The sequence below is a fragment of the Neophocaena asiaeorientalis genome, unplaced genomic scaffold (genome assembly GCF_003031525.2).
Source record: "Neophocaena asiaeorientalis asiaeorientalis breed wild unplaced genomic scaffold, Neophocaena_asiaeorientalis_V1.1 scaffold86, whole genome shotgun sequence".
NCBI lineage: Eukaryota > Metazoa > Chordata > Mammalia > Artiodactyla > Phocoenidae > Neophocaena > Neophocaena asiaeorientalis.
In genome coordinates, this window is record NW_020175039.1 from 1,176,979 (window position 1) to 1,195,811 (window position 18,833).

General features: G+C 40.2%; 1 protein-coding gene across 1 annotated transcript in view; it reads left to right on the forward strand.

Moving 5' to 3' along the window:
* Positions 1-18,833, forward strand: part of AP1S3 (adaptor related protein complex 1 subunit sigma 3) — a 54,367-nt gene that overhangs the window by 17,311 nt on the left and 18,223 nt on the right. The window lies entirely within an intron of this gene.

Genomic DNA, 18,833 nt, shown 5'->3' on the forward strand with positions numbered 1-18,833 from the left:
GGCTGGGAAGATCCCACATGCCGCGGAGCGGCTGGGCCCGTGAGCCATGGCCGCTGAGCCTGCGTGTCTGGAGCCTGTGCTCCGCAACGGGAGAGGCCACAACAGTGAGAGGCCCGCGGACCGCAAAAAAAAAAAAAAAAAAAAAAAAAAAATACTGTGAAAAGTAATGGAGCGGCGTTCAGTAGTAGGAGTGTTGAGGTAGCGTCGTGAGAGTGGCGCATTTTATACGGAGTGTTCAGGGTAGGCCTTACTGAGAAGCAGATTTTTTAATAGACTTAATGGAGGTGAGGGAGTGAGGCAAGCAGGTATTTGGGGGAAGGGAGCATTGAGCAGAGGGCAGGAGTAGATGATGACCTCAGAGGTAGAGAGGGGCATGTGGAGTAAGGCCTCGTGTAGGTCATGGTAAGGACTTGGCGCTTGCTTGGAGAGAAGGGTTTGAGGAGGGGAATGACCTGCTCTGACCTACAGTCGATCTGGCTTGCGGAATTAAGAACAGATGGTAAGGGAGCAATGGTGGGAGTAATTGTTATGCTCTTCCTAATGAGCTCTCCTAAAACTTCACCAGCCTGTCAACATTTATTGAAAAGAAAATGTTGAATATTTCCAAGGAAATTTAGCTGCATTGTTTTCTAGTTCATGATTCTAGTGCATTCTAGTTGATTTGCCATCAAAGAATCAAAATGTAGGGGCCTATTTAGGTCTGCATAAATGAAAAGATGTCATTTAAAATGAGAACTTATACATCATACAACTTTCAAATGAAAAGTGATTGGAAAGAGTCCTTCCTTCTGTATTGCTTCCAGCGGCCTTTGGAATGACCAAAAAAAAAAAAATCCCCCTTCCATGTAGCATTAAATCCCCATTAATTAGCCTAGAATTTAAAACTCATCCAAAGGGATGGGGCTACACAGGGAGGAGAAGAAGCACTACTCCTCAGCCTGGCTTCCCAGGGCCCTCAGGGATGATGTTGGTTAGCAGCTGCTGGTGATGACAGGGTGACAAGATGGGCTTCTCCAAATCCTTGAAGCCCTTTCTACCTATGTCACCTTCTTGTGTTCTCAGGCCTTATCTTGCCATTGGGAAGAATTTATGTTACCGATTTTTTCATTTCTGATTAAGGAAATTCTTACAAGTATTAGTCTCTTTCTTGACGTAAGGCAAACATCAGCAAAGCCATATTTTCTTGGCTGGAGTGTGTTGGGGCCTGGGCTGGGGTGTGTGGCAGAGTCCTTGCTCCGGTGTCCCTGAGTAATACCACTGCCTCAAGCTATCCAGCATTCCGGAAAGCCCAGTTCTTCCCTTCCTGTGTTGGATTAGCTACTATATTCTATATTTCCCTAGGAATTGTAACTTAAATTTTTTAAAAATTGTGACTAATACATAATTATTATAGAAAACTTGGAGAAAACACCAAAAACGTGAAGAAGAAAATAAAAACCACCTGAAATGATGCCTTGAGAGAACCACTGCAATGTTGTTTATACTATTACTTTTTTCTTCAAATACTATAAAAAGTAAACATGAACAATATCTCAGCATATATATATTATATATCTATATATAAGTATTTACATATATTCTGAATAGTGAAAGTATAAAGTTTACTTCCAAAAATAAGAAAAGAAAAAAGGGGAATCTAAAATGATATAAAATGATATGCAGCTAAAATGATATAAAATACAGCTAAAGGACATAAAATTATATAAAAACAATCAGCTAAATGATATGAAAATATATACAGCTAAAATGATATAAAAATAATTCTTCCCTTATACCAAAAACTGAAATATGACCATGAATTTCACAAGATGTGCATTTTGCATTTACTGGCATGATTACGAGGAGGGATTATTTGGGTTTGGCACTTTGAAAAGTGAAAGCATCCACTCAGTTGGAACCTGTCTGGTTTCTTTTTAACTTGGCAAGCATACCTGCTAGAGAGCTATGCAGTTTTTCTAGTGTCTGTACTCAAGTTTGTCTTTATTTTTGTTTTTCTAGAAGTTAAAAGTTTGACAGTCCTTCTCTGTCTCTCATTTGTTAAAACCTTTACTTAGTACCACCAACTCTCCTGTAACATTTGATTCTGTACTTGATCAGTGTTAGAAATGGAGGTTTCTGGTATACTCAAACTAGTAAAGGCACAGAAAGTATTCAAATTTAACCTCAGATTCACCATCATTTGCAAAAGTTCTGAAAAAGAAAGTAACTCAATTATGTATACTACTTGGGTGAAACAAGTAAAGCAAAAGGGGAAAAGAAAACCCTCTCTGAGACTTCAAAGCAAAATAGGTCGAGGAACAACCTGTGAGAAACCAAAATACTTTTTTTTAGAAGTATAAGAAGTTAGATGTGGCTCTGAATGACGAGGTATTAAGCATATATTTGTTAAAGTAATTTGGAATGGTATTAAATACACATCTGAAGTATCCGATGGATCACTTACCAAGCGGAATAAACTCTGAGACTAAATAATTTTGTCTTGACACCAGAAGTGTAGCACCATATATTGTAAATATAAAGGCACAGTCTTCAGAAGTATTTTGGAAAATTGTACATCAACATATGTTAAAGCTGTAGTGGTCACTATTTCCTACTTCCTACGCCCACTGACGGATTTAAAGGCTTCTGTTCAACGTTGGCTTTTTCTTTGCCGGCCATTCAGAGGCAGATTCTTCCTTCACTTGTTTCTCCAGTAATGTTTTCTCACAGGTTCGTTTTACTTGACTTGTACACATACGAGCTTAACGCCTGTATAATTTTAGCTGTTAGTTTAAGGTGGTTTTCAACTAACTAGGAACAAAGTGCCCATTCCCTACAACACTGCTGCAAAATTAAGACTTTACCTAAGATTCAGTGTTCAAGATGGACGTACGTACAAACGCAATTTGTAAATTTTACCATTAATATCCTTACTTTAGAAACTCCCCTTCCTTTCATTTGATCCAGAAGAGTCTTGTTTTTTCCAGCCTCCCCTAGTTTGGAATCAGGGACCTGGAAAACTGGAAGAAAGGTGATTATGGCATTGGCAAAGCACACATGCTCACTTGAAAGTGCATTGTGGAGATAATTCGTGGTTCCACCTCCGTGTTGGCAGTGTAGATTTGCAGCCACTAATTTGGGTTTGGGATGTGTGCTCAGCCGCTGGCTGCTGTGTCATGCTAGAGTCATGGGTGGGACCTAAATTTAGGGGCATGAACCTAGGCGTCAATTGGGAGGTTCTCCACGTCTAGCTTTAGCTGACTCTCATCACACATTGTTTTTTTGTTAAAGGGCCATTATTCAGCCTATGGAAAAGGGGAGACGCAGGGTAGGTTGGGTCAAAATCAACATTCTACTTAAGTTTGAATAGACATCCTTACACTCCACATTTGTGCTATCCATTCCACCTTTCAAAGGTCAGGAAAATTGTACTCATTATTAAGTATTTTTTGGATACCTAATTTTCAAACCAGATAATCAGTGACCTGCCATCCTGGGACTTCTTAAGAACAATTTTCTTTGAGTCTGACCTGTCACTTGTACCCTCATGCTAGGTGCCATGCTATTAGGGTAAAACCAATTAATTACTGCATGAAATGAAAGCACTTACGTATGGAATGCTGAGCAGTAACATTTAGTGACACTAAACTTGCACCATGAAATTGGGGCATTATAAACCTTATTAACAGTCTCTAATTTTTGCATGCCATTTTGGTGCCTCTTGATCACTTTGGATATAAATTTTAAAAATTAACTGGTTGCATTCAACTTTGAATAAAGCTTTAGCTTTCTAAAAGAGGAAGACTGATAAGTGAATTGTTTGAGGATAGATCTTGGAGTTGGGGTGGTTTGTCTTCAGTGAGTACCAATGATTTACACGAAGAAAAAACTTGACTGCTGATGTGTGTTTATTTGCATTTGATAACATCATTGCAGTTTAAAGTTACCCTAAACAGGGTTCAAGTAGTCATAGAAAAAGGTTGGTCTGAACTATCAACCAATACAGAAATTTTGATTGATGGAAATGTTCAGACTTTAACACAATTAAGTAGATTGCCATAACTGGAAAACCATCTTACTTAGGTTCTAGCATATACTGGTTTATATAGCCAAGGATGTAGATGCTTATTTATTGCAGTTTCATCTATAAAAAATGCTTAATTGTTCCAAAATGTTTCTGGATTATCTATATTGCAGAAAGATATTTCTTTTGAGAACTGTGGATGGTGGAGAGGACTAAACACTTTTAAAAAATGCTCCTTTTTGAAACCATTGATGAAACTTTTAATTTACTTGACACTGAGGTTCAATAGAGGAAAACAGTTTGTCTTTGCTGCATTTGGGATTTGTGTGGTTTTTTGGTTAAAATTGTGTAAGAGCTACTATTCTTTAACATAGTTCACATTATTGCTTAAGAATGTAATTTATGATTTTGGAAATTATTTTTTAAAAATGAGATTCATGGGCTTCCCTGGTGGTGCAGTGGTTGAGAGTCCGCCCGCCGATGCAGGGGACACGGGGTCGTGCCCCGGTCCGGGAAGATCCCACATGCCGCGCGGGGAGGCGGGGCCCGTGAGCCATGGCCGCTGAGCCTGCGCGTCCGGAGCCTGTGCTCTGCAACGGGAGAGGCCACAACAGTGAGAGGCCTGCGTATCGAGAAAAAAAAAAAAAAAAAAAAAAAAAAAAAAAAAAAAAAAAAAAAAAGGGATTCATTACTGGGAATCAATCAAAAAGGCAAAAGACCGTTAGTAATTTTTACATTGTGTTTTATAAGAAAATACTTTTATTTGTCCTTATTTTGAAAACCTTTGAAATGGCTATAACAATCTAGCAAAAAATCACTATGAATTTCTTTTACATGTTAAAATAACATTAATTGGGACCCTGCATAGAAGCATTGCTGATTACATGGTTTATTATTGGAAAGTGGTTCATTATTGTGAAGCACTGAGACACTCCCAGTCGACATAGTATTATTTCTTTTTTCCTCAGACATTTTGAAATGTTCTTCTTTAGTGAATCCAAAATTTAAAAAGAAATAGATAAGCAACGCAGGATATAACTAATGCTGTCTTTCTCTCCAGGTTGTACAGATTAGCTCCAGGGAGGTGATGGGAAGGGGTAAAACGTTTGACTCTTACTGCACGAGAAGCACTGTAGGTGGTGGATGTGGGCTGGATACTACATCTGATTTTACTCACTTCCTTTGTGGTCTCGGTGAATCATTTCCCGTCTCTGTGCCTCAGTTTCTTTATTTAAAAGCATGGGATTAGAGCCAGTGATTTTAAAAGGTTCTTCTCACCTAACTCTATTCTAAGCCTCTGCTGGAGAACAGTCTCTACATTCCAGAGGATCTTGAAGCGTGACCTGGTTGAGTCTCCAAGCCTGTTGCCACCGCCATGACTGCCCCCTCCTCTTTGGTGGTTTATCTCCTACTCTTCCTGTGTTCCCTGGCTCAGAAAATTTGCTACGCTCTTGGGAATTATCCTTGACCCTTCTCTCCCTCTCACACCCACAGCTAACCAAGTCCCACTGGTTCTACTACTTAAATAGCTTCGACTCCTTTAACTTCTCTCCATCCTCACTGCTACAGTGATGGAGGCCACTGTTGTCATCTATTGCATGTCTTACTCCATTCTTGGGCTTCTTTATTCCCCTTTCCCTTAGACTAAAGTCCAAGCTCCTTACCCTGGCTTACAAGACCCTCCTTCTGTTTGCCTCTGCCATCTCTCCTGTGCCATTTCTCCCCACTCTTCCTCTCCAGTCAACCAGCCACATGTGCTGTCCTCAGTTTGCAGAAGATGCCATCGCTTTTCCTTCCTGTGGCTTTCCTGTCCACTGTTCCCTCTGCCTGGTCATTCTTACTTAGCTCTACCCTTTCCTTTCCCTGTTTCCATTTGCCTGATCCTCTTCATCTTTCAGATCCTATCTTGAAGATCACTTCCCCAAGGGTTCCCTGACCGTTAGACAAGGTTATTTTATTTTCCCATAGCTCTTTGTGCTATTTGTGCTTTAACACATCGGGCTCGGATAGGATTCATACTGTTTAGTTGTCCATCTCCCTCTGTTAGAAGGTGTGCCCCATGAGGGTAGGAACTTTTCTGTTCTGCTCTTGATGGTATCCTCATCTCTTGACACAGTACCTGGCACATAGTAGATATTCAGTAAATACTTGCTGAATGAATACGTGAAAGAAGGAAAGAAAGGAAGAAAGGTAAAATTCTGTGAATTTGCAATAAGAAAGCAAGCCTCGCAGGCAGCAGCTGTACCTTCTTCCTCTCTTTTCTTGCCATCATCCTCCCTACCTCCTACCCCATTTCTGTTAGGTACAGGGACTTCCCTACCAATACAGGCTGTGTTTTAGTTATCACCTCAAAGGAAGTAATGGCCTTCCCTCTCAATAATGTTACAGAACGTGAATAGAGCTATCCATGCAAATTTTTCCCAAGTTCAAGTTCCTCGTTGGTCCCATTTATATGAGAAGCGATACAGGCCCATGTTGGATCCAGCTAAACTGCATAGATGGCTTTAGATGGTCTTTCTCTGCTAGCAAAAAAGTTTCCAGTCCAATAAACTTCACTTAATACTTCCTCTACCCATCTTGATGTCACTGCTGCGATATGTTTAATAGTAGTGACTCAGAGTGACTCAGTGCTAATGTCATTATTATCTTCAGTTGAATATTTATTTCTCTTATTTTGATTTCTATAAGTACAGACCTTTTGGCCCTTCCTGCTCATTTTTTAAATTGTTACAGAAGCTCTTGGTATTGGATAAGGCAGGGAGAGCTTCAAGGACTACCTTCTAGTTATAAAGATGGTCAGTACCATATTGACTTTAGAAGTGGGTGAATCCAGCCTCGTTGGTGCCTGTTTGTATCTGTGCTGTCTCCCCATGAGGTGATGTTGCAGAGCAATTTAAAAAGTGGGCTCCAGAATCAAAGCCCACCTCTGGAACCTTCTTCTTGCTGATTAACTCAGAGCAAGGTACTTAACTTTCCTGGGACCCAGTTTCCTTACCAATCAAATGAGGGTAATAATAGTATCTACATCTTACAGTTTTAATGAGGGTTAAATGAGGTACTGCATGTAATGTGCTTAGCATGGTGTTGGCACGTGTTCAACACATGCCAGTCATTGTAAATAGGTCTCTGGGATTAGCGTAAGACTTGCCTATTGTAATTATTTGCATAAATGGGAAAAAAAGTAGTAGTTAATTAGCTTTGCCGGAAAAAACTGGTTTAAGGTGCCAAGTGCAAAGAGCCTTGGGCTGGGAGCCGGGAGATCGTCTTAACTCTGCCACTTGCTAAGTACCCAACCGAGGGTCAAGTCACCAGCTTTCTGTCTTAAGATGAGGTTTACACCAAATCGGCTCTGCTGTCCTTTCTAATGTTATTAGCCTTTTGTGAGTCCAGGAATGAGTGGTTATTTCATTTCAAATACCTCACTAGGGTAGATACTGAATAAATATTTGCTAAGTTGAATGGAATCTGCTGACTTTATCTCTGGAATGTAGATGATTCTTTTAAAAAGCTTTTTCTGCATCTATTGAGATGATCTTTTTTTTTCTTCTTAATAAATTTATTTATTTATTTTTGGCTGCGTTGGGTGTTCGTTGCTGCATGCAGGCTTTCTCTAGTTGCGGCAAGCGGGGGCTACTCTTCGTTGCGGTGCGCGGACTTCTCATTGCGGTCGCTTCTCTTGTTGCGGAGCACGGGCTCTAGGCGTGCGGGCTTCAGTAGTTGTGGCTTGTGGGCTCTAGAGCGCAGGCTCAGTAGTTGTGGTGCACGGGCTTAGTTACTCCGCAGCATGTGGGGTCTTCCCAGGCCAGGGCTCGAACCCGTGTCCCCGGCATTAACAGGTGGATTCTTAACCACTGCACCACCAGGGAAGTCCCGATGATTTAGTTTTATGATATTGAATTGTAGTGACAGAAAACAATGGTGGTGATTTTGAGATTTAAAAAAAAAAAAAAAAGACAAAATGAAAAGCCAGAGACAAGCTGTATATCAGGGCTGTTGTAACAATGTACCACACACTGAGCGGCTTAAACAATAGAAAGGTATAGTTTCACAGTTGTGGAGGCTGGAAGTCTAAAATCAAGGTTTCAGCAGGGCTGATTCCTTCTGAGGATTCTGAGAGACAGTCTGTTCCATGCTTCTCTTCTAGCTTCTGGTGCTTTGCTGCCAATCTTTGGTGTTCCTTGACTTCTGTTGCATCACTTCGATCTGCTTTTATATTCACATGGTGTTCTTTCTGTGTGCATGTCTTGTCCAAATTTCCGTTTTTTATAATGACATGCGTCATATTGAATTAGGGGCCCACCCTACTGTAGTATGAGCTCATCTTAACTTATTACATCTGCAGTGACCAAGGTCACATTCTGAGGTGCTGGAGTTAGGACGCATGTCAACATATGAATCTTTGGGTGATGCAATTGAACCCCTAACAGGCTGCTTGTTCTGTCCTTTTCGTATAGCTATCCATCTCTCCATCCTTCTTTCTTACCTTCCTTCCTTTCTTCCAATAAACATTGCTGTGCAATACAAGCAGATTGATAACAGACAATTTTAGAAACATCATTGAAGCTTTACATAAATGGCCTCGAGTTAATTCTCAGCAGTTGACTTTTTAATTTGTGGCTTACTCATGACTTTTGTTTCCATTTCATTTCCTTTTTTTTTTTTTTCTCTTGCTGCCGCTCTTACTTGACTCTTCCTAACTCTTTCTTCTTCACCCAATTCACCTACTTTTCCTTCTTCACTGAGCATTTCACTTGTTATAAATAGATAGTTCTGCCACCAGATGGTGTGCAAGGACTGGGAAAGAATTTGAAACACATTGGCCGATGTGGCAGCTTTTCAACATTTTATCTCAGGAAGAAAGTTGACATAATAAGCCAAACATGAGATCCTGAGATTGTGTAGATTGTACTTCTCTATAGACATTTTCTCTTCCTGTACTGTGCAAGCAGAACCCTGAGCTGGAAATCTTGAGGAAAAACAAAAAGTTAAAAATTTTGATGAATAAGAGTTAACAGGAGACACTGATCTGAGAATAGTTTCAACAGTAATATTAGGCTGAGAGGTGGAAGCAAGCTTCTGGGGTCTGAGGGCCACTTCCTCGAACAGGTAGATTCAGAAACCACAAGAAAAAGGGGAAATCTGTTGAACGCAATAAAGCTGTAGAAAGGCATTCGTGAAATAAGGCGCTTCAGCTGTCATTTAATTCAGCAGTTTCAAATGAGGCCTGTAGCCCGAATGTAGCTCACGGACCACAGCCACTCACAATGCGCCTTGTTTGGCTTGCACAGGGTTTTGTTATCATTATTCCTATTAATTGCCAATAGTAAAACAATCCCAGTATTTCACATAATCATCCAGGTTTCAGGCTTCTTCTGGGGAAAAAAAAAAAAATCTGAAGCCCTGGCAAGACTGGCTGAATGTTTTTCTTGGCAGTACCTTCTTATGGCTGAGTGGAGGCTGTCCCTTCAGTTGGAACTTGTGATTTACAGTTTGACTTTGTGTCTTCCACCCACTTTGCATACGGAACCCTCACCCTCATCGAAAATGTTGCCTGCCGCCGCCAGCCTGTGAAAGGTATTTGGATACGTGACCCTGCTCTCCTGTTTCTTAGAGGAGGAGATGAGGCCCAGAGAGGGGAGCTGACAGCTGATTCAGTGCCACACCTGCCCTGGAAGTCCCACTGAGCCCTGTTGGCCCGTGAAAGAGAAACTGGTGGGGAAAGTGTCAGCGTGACCCACCACAGAAGTGTGACGCTGTTTAAACAAAGAGTCAGGAGGGAAGGTGAAAAACCTGAACACCTGTTGTTACTCGATATAGAAAAAGAAACTAGAGTCATACACAGACACACAGGTGAAAAAATGAGGAACCCCCAAGTAAACACCTTACAGGGAACTTGGAGAGGATTAACAAATACATGATCAGAGTACCACTGGTCAGCCGTCCAAAGAAAGAAAGGAACCCTAAAGGGCTACCTGCACGTTTAGGCTATCTCTGGACTAAACTCCTTATTTAAGCATTGAGAAGGTGGTTGATGAGACAGAGTGACTGAGAAGACAAGGTAGCAAATCAGCTAGAAATTAGATGGTTTATTATCCAAAGAAACAGCAGAATGCCTTTCTGGGTACCTATGAAATGGCTGTCACAGACACTTTCCATCAGAATGTGGGGACCAATTAGTGGAAAAGTGATGGGGTAGACATGGAGTGATTCCAAAGGTGGAAGCAGGGAATTTTTTGCTTGCCTCAGTGAAGATAAATGGGATTGTAAATGGGCTGGGCTGACTCCTGGATGATTCATTAGGCATAGCAAGTATTTATTGAGAGCTTACTCTGTGCTAGGCTCCGCACTAAAAGGTAGATGTGTGATATCATCGTATCCTCTACATTACTGATGTCATTACTGTTGTCAGCCCTATTTTATAGATGAGACTGAGGACCAGAGAGGTCAGGTAACTTTTCCTAGTCCACTTAGCTCACAAATGACAGAACCAGGATTCAAATGCAAACTCTCAAAAGCTGCCTATCACCAGAGTCTTCCCACGTAACAACCAACCTGCTCTACTGCCCCCCAGCCCTGGCCAAGGCCTGGCCCAGTGATAAATGCCCTTCATGTCCTGAATCCAATTTGGGTTGGCCTACTGGTAAATGCATAGCATGTCCTGGATCAAATCTGAAACAGTGGTGGAGGTACACCATTTGGACTGGGTGGCATATAACGAGTTTGGAAAAACTAAAATTTAAATTTCCAGGGAACTCCCTGGTGATCCAGTGGTTAGGATTCAGTGCTTTCACTGCCAGGGGCCTGGTTTCAATCCCTGGTTGGGGAACTAAGATCCTGTAAGCCGTGTGGTATGGCAAAAAAAAAAAAAAAAAAATTTCCAGCACGCAACTAGTCTGTTTCAAAGGGTCACTAAGTTAGAGGTCTAGCCAGTTGTCAATGAACCTTTGTCCTAAGAACACCAGTAAATGACTTCTGGGAAACTTTGTGGTCTGACATCATCTTATTTCCACCTGGGGCATGCTGGTAACATCTATAATAAAGGTAGATCACTAGAAGCTTAAGCAAATGACCTTTTTAGAGAGAAGGAAACTGTGGAAGAGGGAACTGGAGCCCAATGAGAAGGTGAATACATGAGGCTGGTGAAGAAGCAGTGGATATCCCTTCTTTCTACATTCTGGAAACCCCTCTGATTGGGGTTCCGACCAAAGGGAGATGCATGAGAGGCAGCAGCCTTGGAGGGTTGGTCTTGTCGCTTTCAGAGCAGGCTTAGAGGAAGGAAATCAGGCTAATTGTTAAAGGGATCATTCCTACGTGCAAGTATAAACTGTGGGACCCCGAAGGAATGAGTGCCCAGACCAGTTGTGGGTAACATTTTTTACAACTGATCTAGCAGAGAGAATAGGGCAGCTGGAGCTCTAGGTTTTTAAATGCTATTAAGCTCTTCTGGCCAGAGAACTGTTAAGCCCGACAGGATAAGCTGCCAGAAGATCTGGCAAATACAACAAGTGAGAGTTGAGTTTATTGCATCTGGAGAAAAGTAATCCCAGTTACAAGCATATGATCCCGATAAAACCCCAAACCACAGTGTTCTCTAACCCTTATAGAAAACCCAGTTCTCTACTCAGAATATTAATGCAGGGCTAGTTGCCGTTTCTCAAAATTCAACACTTCCACCAATATTTACTAAGTCCCTGTTATGAGCAAAAGGTGGAGTTAGACATGATCCAGGAAGAAACATGCAAAATGATAAGGGAATTGAGAAACCCATGGTATGAAAAGAAGTTTCAGAGGTGAACGTCTTTGCTGCACAGGTGATAGCTAAGGGGGATGTATAGTGAATTGTTAGTACATGAAGGATAGGTACAGAATCTGCAAAAACTTTTTAATCCATCCTCTCTTTTTAAAAATTATATTGGGAACAGTAAAATTCTGGTCAAATGTTATGTGCTTGAAGTAAAATCAGGAAGTAAAATGTATTATTCCACCTGGAAGCTAGTAAACTAATGGCACTCTTATTCATGAACTGGTACAGGTTGAAAACTAAAACTGCCTCAGATAAAATCATATGAGAGCTCAAAACTGATAGTTTAGAATAGTTAACATATTTAAGGATTTTTCCCTCTAAATTTCAGAGTTTAATATTAGGAGGGAGAAGGGAAAATATCTCAGAATATGTTTTTTTAAAAATAAATTTATTTTTTATTTCTATTTATTTATTTTTGGCTGTATTGGGTCTTCCTTGCTGCCCGCGGGCTTTCTCTAGTTGCAGCGAGCAGGGACTACTCTTCGTTGCGGTGCGCAGGCTTCTCATTGCGGTGGCTTCTTTTGTTGCGGAGCACGGGCTCTAGGCACGCGGGCTTCAGTAGTGGCACACCAGCTTAGCTGCTCCGTGGCATGTGGGATCTTCCCTGACCGGGGATTGAACCCGTGTCCCCTGCACTGGCAGGTGGATTCTTAACCACTGCACCACCAGGGAATCCCCTCAGAATATGCTTTTAATGTCACTGTCAAATATAGGCATCCCACCATCCCTTATTTATTTATTTTTAATTCCTTAAAAAAAATTTAAAATCCAAGTAATATAGGTACATAGTTAAAAGAAATCAAACAGACATATAATTTATAATGAAACACAGCAACTCTTTTCCTTTACCACGTTGTTCACTTTCAATAATTGCAGCCTTTCTTTGGGTAGTTATGTCTATATTTCAAATAATATGCTTATGCTGGCAAGTTTCTACTCCTAATTCTTTACATTGTCTCCTGCCTTCCTGTCATGGTAATTGGGCATTTACTTCCTTCTGCTCACATGCGTATTTCCTCACTTCTCTTTCTCCCAAAGTATTTATAAGGATGATGATTTCTTGCTTGTATCATTTCTTTTTCTGGAGTTTATAAATATTTTTTCCACTGGCCTGGTTTTCTATGTATCTATCCCTGTTTTTTCCCACCAATGCACTAGCAGATCTTTCAGATGGCTATCAATATTTTTTTCCAACTGTAAAAAGAAATGAAATGATCAATAAATTCTATTTCTCCCTTCCCCTTCCCCTTCCCCTTCTCCAGCCTCTACCACTTCTGTCTGGAATGGTTGCTTTCTTGGTCTGATATGTGGCTGTCACTCTGGCCTTTCCTTTCAGCATCATTTTGCTTTGGGTTCCCTGTGCCCTAGGTAACCATATCTAACTCTTTTCTACTCTTTGCTCAGAGACGTCTTACAGTGGCTTCCTAAGAAAGATATACTGAGTGCAAATTTCTTTATCTTTCTCTCTTTATTTTTAGTCTTTGCAAGTATGAAAATTCAAAGGTCGCTTCCCCTCTTTCACTCGATTGATAATTTGGTTGGGTGTAGGCGTGTAGTCTTCCAATAAATGCAGGCGAGGAGTCCAATGCTCTTTTGTTTTGCTTTGTTTTTTAAAATTTTTATTTCTTTATTTATTTGGTTGTGCTGGGTCTTAGTTGCGGCAGATGGGCTCCTTAGTTGTGGCATGCAAACCCTTAGTTCTTCCCCTCCGTTATCTCTGTTGTAACTCTGGATTTTGCACCTTCTGGGTTGACCCCTTAATAGTTTTATTTTTTCCTCTAATTTTCCATCTGTTTTTCTGTTTGTTCCGATCTCTTGGAGAATCCTCTGACTTTATTTTGGTTACCATACTTTTTAATTTGCAAGAGTTTTCTCTCTTTTTCCCCCAGTAGAATGCTGTTTTTGTTTTATTGATATAGGAACTCCATCTTCTTTGAACTCTGAGCATATTCATGTTCGTGTGTGTGTGTGTGTGTGTGTGTGTGTGTGTGTGTGTGTGTGTAACCGTTTGTCCTGCATGCTTTCTTACTGTATCCAGTGCTTACTTTTTTTCTATTTGTTTTTTTCAGCTCTTTCTTTGACATTAGAGACTATTCTCAAATGTCTGGTAATCCTCTGCTCATATTTAAAAGTGGGTGCTAAGATGCTAATAGGCAGTTCTGAGGGCATAGTCAGGTGGCCTGGAAAGCTCCATTGTTAGTACCTAGAGGTCTTTTCTCTGCCATTCAGTGTCTCCAGAGAAGAATCATTCCATTTCCTGATTAGGAGATGGGCTTTTTTATACAACAAAGTTGGTGGTAGAGGTGCAGGAACATGTTTCTCTCTTAGTGAAGATACATATATAGCTTTGCAGGCTCTGAATTACGTTTAAGATCCAGGAGGGTTGCAGGTGTCTCTAAATATTTCTTCTTACGGTAAGGTCTCTGAGAGCCTTAAGTAGAGAAGAAATATGGCATTACACAAATTTGAGCTTCTCAGGTTGAGTAAACCGTGCCTTGTTTGGATCATCATTGGCAGCTGCTTGCTGTCCATTACGGACTGGGGGCCAGAGGAAGCCGAGCTAAGAGGTGCTTCAACTGCATGACCTCCACTAAATTTCTGTGCCCTTGAATAAAGCAGCTGGGAACTTACTGAGGAGTGTGTGTATGTGCATGTGTGCTATGTGTGTACACATGCGTGAGCGTTCTCACTTAGCTGTAATCCCCTGGAAATGCCACAGGTGGTCCATGCCAGCCACTCTGTAGGTAGACCTTTAGCCAGTGTCCCTGTTTTTAGAACTTTGCGGAGCCATGGTACCCACAAGTGCTGCCCTCAGGCTTTCTCTGGGAGAGTTGGCTGGTTTGTCTTTGTAATCTGCCTCTTAAGCTACGATTTTCCTTATTTTGCTGAGTTAGTTATCACTCTTCTGTCTCCTTCCATCTTCCAAAGATTTGTTGAAATCTCTTGGCTGCTATCACATCCCCTGTCATTCTCCTAGTCTTTGAGGGTTAATGCATTTAAGAAAATTCTACTATTGTCATTTTAGTGGCATTTTGGGAGGTAGAGGAGATAAAGCCCTGTGGTTTAATTCAATATGTTTACTTTGGGTTTTTTTTTTTTTTTTTTGTATTCTTTATCACAATTAAAAGCGCTTCAAGGTGAAGAACCAAGTTTTACGTTGTAGGTTCATAGTGCACAGAGTAGGCACTCAGTAAATATGCGTTGCGTGAATAAATGATCTGTGCTCTAAGGTCTCTAAAGTACAGTTAATTCAGCTGCCAATGTGATTATTTCCTCTGCTATTGTCTCAGGTTAACCTTGATTGAGGGAGGGGAGATCTCAGTGAAATCAGATGCCTACCTAAGGCCAGAGCATGTGGGCCAAATGTAAGAAGTCAGGCTTGCTCATCACACTTCGTTGGATGTTAGGGTTGTTTCTGGACTTGGCATTTCCCAGAAGAGGATTACCAATCAGCCTCTCCATTATTCCTTTCTTGCCAGCACTATTATTGAAACAAAATGCCTGGGTGTTCTGAAGTCAGTTGAAGTTTGTTTATGACATCAACTTGAGTTGAAGTTGGCTCTTTGTAAATATTGGGAAAAAAATCCACACCCTCCCAATTGCCTGTTTCTCATACTCTCAAGCTAATGCTAATCAAAAATGGTATTTGATTAACCTCTTGAAACATATTATCCAAATATGCCTTGAATGACTAAACCGATAAATTGGATACAATTAATTGCTCGAGGTGATGAACTCCTGTGAATCACTACAATTCATTCCGCCAGTTTTCTCGTGCTACACTGTTAACTCTGGAGAGGCAACAGACACCAGACACACAGGAGCGAGCTACACTTCTTTTCCCTTAGAGCAGAACTTGAGAGGATAAAATCTGTCAACACTGTCTTATGCAATGCAATTATTGGATAAACTTGAACCTGTTTGTTACTTCTTTTGAATTTGAAACACATTTTTATATTTTAAATCGCTTCATGGATGTGTGTATTATGTTCCTGGTCATCCTTTCTCTTTGAATTCATTGTTAGAATGAAAAAGAGTTATTTGTTTATTTTCTACCTTGTTGAGCCGTTTAAGAAGGCAGGCACTTGATCTTGAGGGAAAGTTGCAGTAGAAGGAATAGAAAGTAATCCATAATTAAACTCAGCAATAGTTCCAGCCACTCACTGGAGCTCCTTGATCTGAGCTCCATAAATTAAAAGTGACATTTATCTATGAGGTAATCCTGGAGGAATTGTAACAATGATGGTTTTGAAATCTGATAATAGAACCAATAAGAAGAAGACATGAAACCAAGGTAATTTCTTCTGGAAGGAAAGGACTCCAGGTACACTTTAAAATCTGTCTTCAAGTATTTTAAGAGTTTCTTATTATTTCGAGGGTAGTGATATATTGTCTTTTAATCTGCTCTGTGGATAAAATCAGGGAAAATCGGTTTAAATTGTAACAGAAAAGATTTAGGTTAGATGTGAAGAAGAAAATTTTCTGACAGGAAATGCATAGTAAGCACCAAGAAAATGTGTGGATTTCATTTCTCTAGCAAAGGTCTGACCAGTCACTAGAAATGGGATCGAATAGTCTTAGCCACTGGTGATAATCCAAAAGCTGGACCTTGTTCTCAAGATCCTGAGGTTTTATTATTCTATTCCCATTCAATTGTGTACTTTTAGAATGTTACTTTTATGATGATCTCTTCTTGGAAGCAAAAAATACCTTTCTCAATATGATTCTTAGAAAGCGGTAGCTGTGTTTCATTATTGAATTATCTATACCTGTGCTGATAGTGAAATGTGTATTTAAGAAAATGCTCTGTTCTAAGCAGATGCTTAAAATTCCGGACTGAGGGTGATTTTTCTTAAAGCTGCTAGTTGAGCAGGGCTTTTTAACTTGCTTTCTTTTCACTTGCCATGTCTTGGTTTTCAAGTCCTTATTAACAGATGTTTCCTTTCTAAGAAAGAATGTAGTTTATTAAGAAGACCTCAAATTCTATAGGCTGGGGTAGGGGATGCTCTGAGGAAAGAGCCTGGTTTCTGTTGGTCTTTGGATATATCCACCTACTGTGACATTCAGAGCCAAATCTCTTTAATAAAAAGGGTTGAATATTTTATTTGTAGAAAGTTTTAAAATTGTAATTATTTTGGCTCCTAGTATATATTGTTCCCTCCATGACACAATTAACCTCAATAATGAATTTTATTTTTTTTAAAACAAAACAAACACGCAATAGAATAAATTATGATTCTAAACTTGATCTTCTCATACTGTGGATTGAGAAAACTTAATCTCATGAAATAAAGATCGGACCATCTGACAATTTCTGAAAAACAAACCTTCCATACCTCCCAGGCTCCACAGTAAATTTCTACAGCGTCTTCTATTCATGTAAAGCTTTCAAAATTCATTGAAATAGGAATGTGCATTTCAAATACACACTTTGAAACTTAATTGAAAATAAAAGCAGGTTTCTTCCTAATGTGGTCAACACACTATTTAAATTGTAAACATTTATTGTGATGTCAAACTGTATCTTGAGATGGTTGACTCTAAAACTCTCAGCCAAGTATCCCACAAAGTGGAGTAAAGAGCTTACATTTGAGACTTAGTTTGAACTTTGAGAAAGGTGCCAAGAATGCCCAGTGGGACAAGGACAGTCTCTTTAATAAATGATGTTGGGAAAACTAACATCCACACACAGAAGAATGAAATTGGGCCATTATCTCACTTCACATACAAAAATCAACTTAGAATGATTAAAGACGTAAATGTAAGGCCTGAAAAAACTATTAGAAGAAAACCTACGGAAAACACTTCTTGACATTGATATTGACATTGATCTGGGCAATGATATTTTGGATACGACTCTAGAAGCACAAGCAACAAAAGCAAAAATAGACAAATGGGATTGCATCAAACTAAAAGGCCTCTGCACAGCAAAGGAGACAACAAAGTAAAGAGACAACTTATGGAACAGAAGAAAATTTTTGCAAACCGTGCATCTGTTAAGGGTTTAATACCCAAAATGTATAAGGAATTCAAACAAGTCAATAGCAAGAAAACAAATTATCCAATTTAAAAAAAAAAATGGGCAAAAGACCTGAATAGACATATCTCCAAAGAAGACATACCAATGACCAACAGGTATATGAAAATATGCTCAATATCACTAATCATCAGGGAAATGCCAATCAAAACCACAATGAGACATCATCTTATACCTGTTAGAATGGCTATTATCAAAAAGATAGGAGATAAGTGTTGGTGAAGGTGTGAAGAAAAGGGAACCCTTGCACACTGTTTGTGGGAATGTAAATTGGGACAACCATTATGGAAAATAGTATGGAGGTCCCTCAAACAATTAAAAAATAGCAAAACCGGGCTTCCCTGGTGGCGCAGTGGTTGAGAGTCCGCCTGCCGATGCAGGGGACACGGGTTCGTGCCCCGATCCGGGAAGATCCCACATGCCGCGGAGCAGCTGGGCCCGTGAGCCATGGCCGCTGAGCCTGCGCATCCGGAGGCTGTGCTCCGCAACGGGAGAGGCCACAACAGTGAGAGGCCCACATACCGCAAAAAAAAAAAAAAAAATAGCAATACCATATGATAGTACTTTTGGGTATATTTCCAAGGGAAATCTTACTTCTGGGTATATTTCCAAAGGAAATGAAATCAGTTTCTCAAAGAGATATCTGCGCTCCATGTTCATTGCAGTGTTATTCACAATAGCTAAGACATGTAATCAACCTGAGTGTCCATTGACAGATGAATGGATAAAGAAAGTATGCTGTGTGTATGTGTATACATACGTACATACACATACAATGGAATATTATTCAGCCTTAGAAAGAAGGAAATCCTGTAATTTGTAACAATGTGGATGAACCTAGGAGACATCATGCTAAATGAAATAAGACAGGCACAGAAAGACAGATACTACATGATCTTACTTATATGTGGAATCTAAAAGCATCAAACGCACAGAAGCAGAGAGTAGAACAGTGGTTACAAGGGATGGGGAGGTGGGAGAAATGGGGA